The 10,169-nt window shown below is 41.0% G+C and overlaps 1 pseudogene; it reads right to left on the reverse strand.

The window, feature by feature from the left end:
- Positions 1–5,378: 5,378 nt before the first annotated feature.
- Positions 5,379–8,604, reverse strand: LOC120521136 (annotated as a pseudogene).
- Positions 8,605–10,169: the final 1,565 nt, after the last annotated feature.

Here is a 10,169-nt window from a genome sequence, read left to right on the forward strand (position 1 = left end):
CGAGCTGAGCTGGGTGGAAGGGTGCCAAGCGTCTGGGAGTTGGAGGATTGTATTATCGTTATTGATTGTGATTTGTATGAGCATAGTGGAGGAGAGGGTGCTTTGTGCACTGTGGCGATTTAATAAAGTCAAGTATTGGACTTTTACCTGGTGTCTGGAGTCGTAGACAGGGGTTCAAGGGCGATAGTGCCCCCTATCTGTCACACTGTGACAATTATTAAGGTTCAGTTAACTTGTGCTACTGAGCTCTTGAATGGATAATAACAATTATTTTTTAATTTTCTCAGTGTCAATTTCTTTTGCGCTCTAGTCAATATATACTTAACTGAAGCAGTGATTGTTTAGTATGGATTTAAAAGCTGAGCGAGGAGGAGTGCCTTTTATTAGCAACAGGCAGATTCATTTTACAGCTTTGGGGCCCTGAAATGAAAAGCTCAACCTCCCTCTGTTATTTTATTAATAATTGGAATCATAAGTAGGCCAGCATCTTGAGATCTTAATGTGCACTCAGGTCTGTAGGTTCAGAAAAGTATCAGGGCCTTGGTCATTTAAGGCTTTATATGTTAAAAGAAAGATTTTAAACTATACCCTAAACTTAATTGGGAGCCAGTGTAAGGACATAAGAACTGCAGATATAGGTTTGCACTTTCTTGTTCTTGTAATAATTCTTGCAGCAGCATTTTGAATTAACTGATAGCTGTATAAAGAACAGTTTGAACAACAAGTGAACACAACATTGCAGTAGTCAATCCTACTAGAAGTAATTGCATGAATTAATGCCTTATGCCTGTGTATTAAAATAGAAGTATCGATGGCATCAAATGCTGTGGTTAAATCTAACAAAATAAATACATTGTAATTTCCTTTATCATAGGATATTAGATGTCCTTTACAACACATGTTAGTGCTGTTTATGTACTATGACCAGAACGGAAGCAAGGCTGGAAATTCTAAAATAAACTGTAATATGTAAGGTGAGATTGAAGCTGATTGTCAACTACTTTTCCCAGTATTTTAGAGAAAAGGGTTACATTTGAAATGGGTCTATAATTATTAAGTGTATGTGGGGACAGGTCTAACTTTTTAAGTCATGGTTTGATAGTTTTAGTGCATACGGAAGACTTCACCATTCAGTAATGAGCTAGTTAAAGTCCTAAGAGTAGATGCTGTCAGAACATCCATTGATCTTTTTACTAGTTTTGTTGGCACTGGGTCAAAGGAACAAGTAGTTGGATTGACTGATAGAGTCAGTATAATTTTTGGGTTGCTTAATCATTATCAAGTTCCTAATGCAGTCATCTAAAGGGAGTATTTACCCTACCAACTCTAAATTATTTAAGCGTTTTTGGCAGGTGAAGCTTTCTGTATTGTTGGCCAGAAAACCAGAACTGTAAATGTTGCAAGACACACTCTATATAGATGTGGCTTTGGTGGGCAGAGAGTAGATGGAACTTAGGTTAGGCAGCAAGTTAATCTTTATCCTTGTCTGTAGAAGCTTCTGTGCTTTCTGCATTCAGCTAAATTGCTAGGAGACTTTAGGCTTTGAATTTCACCATCCGCTGGACGTTCACCCCTTCACTCTGTTGGTTACTTCTCGTTGGATGTCAACTTTTACTCCATCTAAACCTTTTACTGATGGATTTGATTAATTTTTTACTCTAGGTTTGTTTTCCAGTTGTACTTTTCTGGTGCTGTAAAACACTATGTGCGTATATAAGATGCCACTCATGCTTTCGCTTGCTGCACTTCTCGGGCAAATATGTTATATACACTAAAACTTTGGAAGAAGCCTTCATCTTCACTATTAGCCATGGAAAGGAAATCTTGCAAAAAATCCTCTTTATATGCTTTGTGCTGTGTGCCACTCAATGTTAATTACCATTAACCCATTTATTCATTATTCACTCCAAAATATGGCCTTCTCTAACATGCCATCTTTAATCTACGGTTGTCACAAGCAGTGATGGCTGGTAAAAAAATTTGGGCAGTCCTCACAGTGTACCACTGTGCCATTGAAAAAACATGCTGTAGATGACTGCAGCTACTTTCATTCCGCTTGCATTTTTCAGAAAGATTTTTAGGTCTCATGCCACATTGATGCACATTGGATCAACACTTTGAAACAGCAAACAGGGAAAGCAAAAAAGGCATTACTTATACCACATCCAGTTAGCCAACTCCGTTTGTCACAACAAGAGAGGAGAAAATCACTATGTAAGCTTGTTCTTAATCATTTGCCCATTGCTGAATTCTTAAGTCAGGTCGGTCTGGTCCAAGCTCCTTTATTTTCTTTTCTTCAAATGAACAATTTATGAAGGGGTATTTAATTAAAGAAATAACCATTTTCTTTGATTTCTGAAGTTCCACTTGAAGTTACCATCTCTGTAAAGCTGCACTTGCTCATCTGTAGTTGCATTAATGACAGGTATAAACTGTGAACCATTGAAGTGAGCTTGAAATAGTGTGTCAATAATTGTTCAGTCACATTAGATTAAAAAAAAAAACCTACAACAATACTGATTTGCTGCCAATAAATGTGAGAGTGTTTGTGGTACAGAAAAGAATGCGAAAGCAACCAATTAAAGGGCAGTTCAGGTCACCTGCTTGCCAAAGATTAAGGACTTACATGCACTGTCATTTGGCCGGAGTCCTCACTCAGGACATACAGGGAGTGCAGAATTATTAAGCAAGTTGTATTTTTGAGGATTAATTTTAATATGGAACAAACACAGTGCTATCAGTCAATCCCAAAATGTTAATAAACCTGAAACCTGAATGTTTCACAACAGAAATGTGAGTGTGAACATCATCAGGGGAATACATATGTGCACAATTATTAGGCAACTATTAGTGTGCAGATTTATTATGCAACTAAAGGAAAAATGAAAATTTTCCCATCTCACTTGTTTATTTTCATCTGTTATAGTGAGAATAATGAACAAACACCTCAAAATTTACAAATAAACATCTCTGACATTTCAAAAAAATCAATCAATGAATGACCAATATAGCCACCCTTCTTTCCAATAACAGTCATAAGCCTTTCTATTCATGGAGTCTGTCAGTTTCTTGATCTGTTGACGATCAGCTTTTGTGGAGCAGTGACTACAGCCTCCCAGACACTCTTCAGAGAGGTGTATTGTATTTCTCCCCCGTAAATCTAGCATTTAAGAAGTGCCCACAAGTTCTCGATAGGGTTTAGGTCAGATGAGGAAGGGGGGCCATGTCATTATTCCTTCATCTTTAAGGCCTTTACTGGCTGGCCACGCAGTGGAGAACTTCGATGCAAGTGATGGAGCATTGGCCTGCATAAAAATCATGGTCTTTTTCCTGTATCACTGTTTGAAGAAAGTGTCTTTGAAAAACTGGCAGTAGGTTTGGGAGTTGATTTTGAGTTCATCTTCAATGCAAAAGGTCCAACTAGCTCATCTTTAAAATACCAGCTCATACCAGTACCCCACCTCCACGTTGGAGTGGAGCTCTGTGCCATTACTGATCCACAGGTCCATCCATCTGGTCCATCAAGAGTCACTCTCATCTCATCGGTCCATAAAACCTTTGAAAAAAATCTGTCTTCAGATATTTCTTGGCCCAGTTTTGACGTTTCAACTTATGTTTCTTGTTCAGTGGTGGTTGGGTTTCAGCCCTCCTTACCTTGGCCATGTCTTTGAGCACTGAACACCTTGTACTTCTGGGCACTCCAGGTAGGTTGCAGCTCTGGAATATGAAAGTACTGGAGGATAATGGGTTCCTGGTAGCTTCACGTTTGATTCTTCTCAAATCTTTGGCAGCTAATTTGCGTCTTTTGTTCTCAACACATTTCTTGCGACCCTGTTGACTATTTGCAACAAAATGTTTGATGGTTCTGTGATCACACACCAATATCTTAGCAATTCCAAAAGTGCTGCATCCCTCTGAAAGACTTTTTACAATTTTTGACTTTTCAGAGTCAGTTAAATCTCTTTTTTGGCCCATTTTGCCTGAGGAAAACTAGCTGCCTAATAATTCTGTGCACCTTGATATAGGGTGTTGATCTCCTTAGGCCACACCCTCCCTTATTACACAAATACACATCACCTGACGTGCTTAAATCCAATAAGCATTCAAGTTAATACAGCTTGGAGATGGAATATACGCATTAAAAATGATGATATGGTCAAAATACTCACTTGCCTAATAATTGTGCACACAGTGTATAGGTATTCATACAAAAATTAAACAAGTACAAGTCGAAACCAATTTTTAATGGACGTTGACATGTGTTGACACCAGGTACACTGTGAAAATAAACAAAATAACTTCATGTTTATTTCACATTATCTACTTAATTTAACTATAGTTTTTATAAAATTGGGGAGGGGGGTTTGAACCTGAGCACCATACATTACAAACAGCCACTGGCAAGGCATGCAGACTTTTAGAGATACAGTATTTACTGTATAGAGATAATGTATTTGCATCCTTTGAAAATACTCTGTCTTAAATATAATCTTTCAGCAACACACTATTTTTTAAGTATACGAAATACAAAATCAACACACTTAACTTTCCTCATCTTTTATTAATATCTAGTTCTATGCAATGCTAGTTAGTTTGGATGAAAACACAGGTTGTAGCTTTCTAAGTTTTTCTTACCAACAAATTCCAAGCAATTAACCCCTAGATGACCTTATGGAGTGATGGAAAATCTCTCAATTACAGTTTAAGAAATAGTCTAGAATTCAGGAATTCACAAAATATGTTTTTTTTTTAATTCAGTACAAAGCATGCAAATCATTCTGGAAAAATTGTTATTAGACACATATATATTTTTTGAAAAGTGTCTAAAATGTATCTGGGACAAAATTCAAATTGTAAACTAAGAGACCTGTAGATCACATTTTTGACAATGATTTACACTCATATAATTTTGGGTTAAAATATTTACATATGATTCAAATAGCCCTGGATCTAGAAACACACATGTTCCTCTTACAGAAAAATCTGGAGTAACACCAAATAGAATAAAATTATGCAATGAAAAATCTACTGTAATACTTGGGTCACTTTAGATCTTGTTTCATAGTTCTGAATATATATTTACAGCACATAACGGAAAATTTTAACAAGTAGCTATAAACAAAAATCAAGTGTTAAAGCAATATTCAATTACCTCCTGTTCAAGATAGTTCAAATTAGACTCTAAACAATAGGGGAAATAACAGGCAGTTATTTATTATTATTATTAGTATTATTTTGTAAAATTCTTTCAATGATAGTATAGTTTGTTTAAACTCTTTACTGTATAAGAAACATCACCTGGATGCACTGGGACACATCATCAGTGTTGTATCCTAAGGTCATCAGGCGTTTCGGTCTCGCAACATCATACACCTCGCTCAGGTGACCCAGCCGGGTTGATCACTCCCAACTTGTGTCCCAGTAGCAATCCACGGATCGGCCCTCTTCATCCAAAGCCACCTTGAGGCTTTCTCTGCGGCTTCACTTGCGGATTTAATGGCCCTCTTCTTGGCCGCTCCTGTTATGCCCAACCGCAGGAGGACTCTACAGAGTGAGTGACCTGCAAATCCTCTGCAACCTATTTCTATGGGCTCATAGAGTACCCCCAGCCTCTGCCCCTGCACTCCTGTACCAGCTCCTGGTACTTGGCACGTTTCCTCTCCCTAGCTTCCTCAATACGTTCTTCCCAGGGCACTGTCAGTTCCAGCATGATCAGCTGTTTTGAGGCCTCAGATGTAATGATCATGTCTGGCCGGAGTGGTGTAGTTATAATTTGCTGCGGGAACTTTAGTTGGTTTCCCAAGTCAGCCTGCAGCTGCCAGTCAGAGGCTGTGTGGAAGAGGCCTGTTGTTACTGCCTTTGCCTGGGATTGCTCTCCCGCTTTAATGAAGGTAACTGACTTCTTAGGGCCGTGGATGTGTTTGCTTGTCTTGATGGCTGCAGTCAAGCTTTCAACAACTGCCTTGAGCACCTTGTCATGGTGCCACCGGTAGCGTCCATCTGCCAATGCCTTAGGACAGCTGCTTAGTAGATGTTCTAGAGAGCCTCTTCTTGAACAAAGTGGGCAGGATGGTGTCTCGCTCTTTCCCCAGACGTGGAGCTTTGCTGGACTTGGCAGGACATCGTAGACCGCCTGCATCAGGAACCGGACACGAAAGAAATCTACCTGCATGATGTCCGACCATGTGATCCTACGCTGGAGAGTGCTCTCCCACCTTGTCCACGCACCCTGTTGCCGGCGTCCTACTGCCCTGCTCACTCTCTCTTCCTCCACCCCTGCTCGGACCTCTTCCTAGAGTAGATGGATTCTCTCCTTGCCCTGGGCCTTGCCGACCTGGGTCTTTGGGAAGTAGCCCAGACCTGCTCTACCTGTTGCCACGGTGCCAACCAGAGCCTTCTGTCTCGGGCGTGACTCTGCCACCTCCACAGCCTTCTCCGCCTCCACTTCCTGCCTGTCCTCACCTCAATGCCAGCTGCTGACACCTTACAGTCCTTTGAGTTCCTGTACTGTAGGACTTCTCTGGTGCGTGCTACCATGAATTCTTCCGTGAGGCCTCTAAATGGTAGTTGCAGGATGTTCCTAGTTCCATACAGTGCTGCGCTGGTGAGGCTGCGTGGGAGTCCCAACCACCTCCGAAGGAAGCTGCTGATCTTCTTTTCAAAGGACTCAACTGTTGAAAATGGGACTGCATATACCAGCAGAGGCCATCGGACCCGGGGCAGGATTGAATGCTGATAGATTCAGGCTTTAAACCTACCAGGCAGGCCAGACCTATCTACTTTGGTGAGCCATGTCCCAAGCTCCTGTGTGAATTTCTGAATGGCAGCTGTGTCTTTCAGACTTGAGTCAAAGACTTTCCCCAAACTCTTGACTGGCTGCTCTGTGATGGATGGGATGACTGTTCCTGCAATAGCAAATTGATACTTATCAGTCACCTTCCCCTTCTTCAGCACCATGGACCTTGACTTGGAAGGCTTAAAACTCATCCTTGCCCATGTGATGAGTCTCTCAAGACCTTGTAGGATCCACCTGCTCCCTGGGACCGATGTTGTTGTGATGGTTAGATCATCCATATAGGCTCTTATCGGGCTGTCGTACAACCCGACTTAGTCAGGGGCCCTCTACATTCTACCTCGGCTGCCTTGACCATCATATTCATGGCAAGGGCAAAAAGAATAACTGAGATGGTGCACCCTGTTATTATCCCCTGCCAAGCTGATACCAGTCTGATATTTCTGACCCAGAAGTGACCCTTATCCTGAAATTGTTATAATAATCCAGGATCAGATCCTTGATTTTCCTGGGAACATGGTGGCGATGTAGTGCAAGCTCAACCAGCTTGTGTGGTATAGACCCAAAGGCATTGGCCATGTCTAACCACAACACAGCAAGGTTGCCTCTGTTCTCGTGAGCCTCTCTGATCAGCTGAGTTTACCATACCTGTGTGCTCCAGACAGCCAGGGACTCCAGGAATCCCCCCCTTTTGAACAGAGGGGTCGATGTAGTTATTCTTTAGGAGGAACTCTGTCAGTCTTTTGGAAATGATGCTGAAAAATACCTTACCTTCTACACTCAGCAGGGAGATCATTTGGAACTGGTCGATGTTCCGAATTCTCCTCTTTAGGGACCCATACCCCCTCAGCACACCTCCATTGGTCAGCGACTTTCCGCCTTCGCCAGATCACCTTCAAGTTCTTCCATAGGTGCTGGAGAAGCGCAGCGCTTATAGACAAGGTATGGTACGCTTGGGCCTGGAGTGGAAGCTGATCAGGCTGCCTTGATGACCTCCTCTACCTCCTTCAGACTTGGCTCCCCCAGCTTGAATGCTGTTATTGGGAGGGCAGGGTTGATGATGGCTTTATTGGCATTGAGATCTTGATCCCTCCTAGGATCTCTCAATGTGTCCTGGAGGAAGCGCTTCACTTCCTCCGATGAACACACAAGATGCCCACTGCGCTTATCCCCTAGCAGTTGTTTCGTAAAACCAAAGGGATTGGCAATAAAGGCTGCCCGCCTCCTTGCTCTCTCTCTTCCCTGCCTCCTATGCCACTCTGCTCTGCGGAGGGTCAACAGCTTCTTCCGCAGGATGTTCTGCAGTTCTGCCAATGCCTGCTTTTCCTCATCAGAAGCTGTCTTGTACTGCTTCTTGAGGGTTCGAAGCTCTTGCCGTATTTGATGTATGTTGAGGGCCCTGCGGTTCATAGTATATGAGGTGGACTTGGTCTTACCCTTCTCCACCTGACCAAACCTCTCAGAGGCATAACTGACGATGATCGTGGTCATTGTTTGGAGTTGCCTGTCGACATCTCCTTTGGCTGTGGCTTGGATAATATTGGACACGTCCTGATCAAACTGCATCCAATCTCTCCGTTTGCTGGCTGGAGGCCACTTAATCCGCTGCTGTGGAACTACTCTGCCGGAGTCGGGAGGCTCAGGTGCGTGGAGGGACTGGGCTCTGTGGGTTGCCTCCTGGCCGGGCTCCTCCCGCGCGCCTCACCAGGTCCAAGACCTGTGCGTTGCACCTCCTTCTCCTGCTCCAGACATTTCATTCTGGCCTGATGGATTTTTAGGCCACGTTGGTTCTTGCACAGCTTTCCGCACATGCATGTTATACTCGTAGTCTGTCCGTTCACATTGGTCTTAAAACAATATTCAACTTCTCATGCTTACCTCTCCTGCATCCTTCAAAAATACGGCTTTTGAAGATTTTTTGAAATAAAGTGAAATGTTTGTTCTTGTGCATATTTGTCAGTTTTAAGAACATTATATCTATTTCATATTCATTAGAGAAACATATGTGTATTTAAGTCCACAGAGGAACCTACAGTTGTGTTTGGTGCTCTGTAGTTTGCTTGACAATTTTGCTATAAAAGAACAGTTTATACAGGCATTATTAGTCACTTACAAAGCCACAAAAGGACAGTGGTGGTCCATGGAGGGATGTGAAGCTCTCAGAACTTGTAAACTTTGATCAATTGACACTTTTAACACAATTGAATGCAGCTAGATCTTATTTGACAAGATTTTATTTGACAAAATAGTATACTGTGTACTTTTCCACCTTTTGAAAAGCTTGCTTTGATTAATTTTAGATTAATTAATTCATGACTGTTTATTAACACAATTTTCTCTTTAAAAATATTTAGTAGAATATGACAAAGATCATAGTACAAATACTTTAATGTTTAAGAACGTAAACGTGGAGTTACATTAGCTACAATTGACCTGCAACATATAATATATTTTCATAAATGTTTAAAAGCATCATTGGCTGTATCTTTTATTACAATGTTTGTTTTGATTAAAATAAATAGCATGTTATTTTTTATTAATAGAATTTATTACAATTTCCTGATGTACATTTCTTAAGTGTGTTCTCATACTAAAGCCAGCATTAATGGTGTGTAACTTTTCAAGCTTTTTTTAAGGGAAGATCAGTTATCAGAATTTGTCAGCTTATAGTATTTTTCCACATGGGAAGTAGGACATTCTGTGTACCACAGGTAGTGCTTCCAAATTCTCAGTTTAAAAGTTCCCTGATGCTCATTTTATATATTAGAACTTCACAAAATGTCTTTGACCAACAGGTCATAAACCGGGCCTCCAGTGAGGCCTTCACTGTCTTCAGCCCTGTGTTAATGCCATTATGGTGGGGAAGAGAATAGTGGTCTTAACAATGCCAGTTTTGTGTGCTCTAACTGATTTATTTGTCTGGAATTACTGGAAGCAGAAATAATTGCCAAGATAGGGAACAGCAAGGACCTTTCTCTCTCTTCCCCTTCTTTTCCATTACTGAAGCATATGCTGCCTATCTCTCCTTTTCTCACTCACTCACCCATTTCACAAGGGCTTGATATTATGTATGCTTACTCCATATGTGATAATGTAAAATATATTTTGTAAAAGTATAATGTGGTATGAGACTATTGAACTGGAATACAGTAGAAAGTCAAGTGTTTTCATCTACAAATACCCAAACTTTTATAATGCATGTATTTTTGAAAATGTTGACTGAATTATTTATGCCCCTACAATGAATAGTATCACATTTACTTTACTGTTCTTAAAATTTAGGCAATGAATGGCTTCATAGGCTTGCTTTTTGACTGTTTTCCTTGTTCTTCAAAGATCAGTTTCATCTGTGGCATTAGGTAGCATTAACTGCATT

This window comes from Polypterus senegalus, unplaced genomic scaffold (assembly GCF_016835505.1).
Source record: "Polypterus senegalus isolate Bchr_013 unplaced genomic scaffold, ASM1683550v1 scaffold_33, whole genome shotgun sequence".
Taxonomy (NCBI): domain Eukaryota; kingdom Metazoa; phylum Chordata; class Cladistia; order Polypteriformes; family Polypteridae; genus Polypterus; species Polypterus senegalus.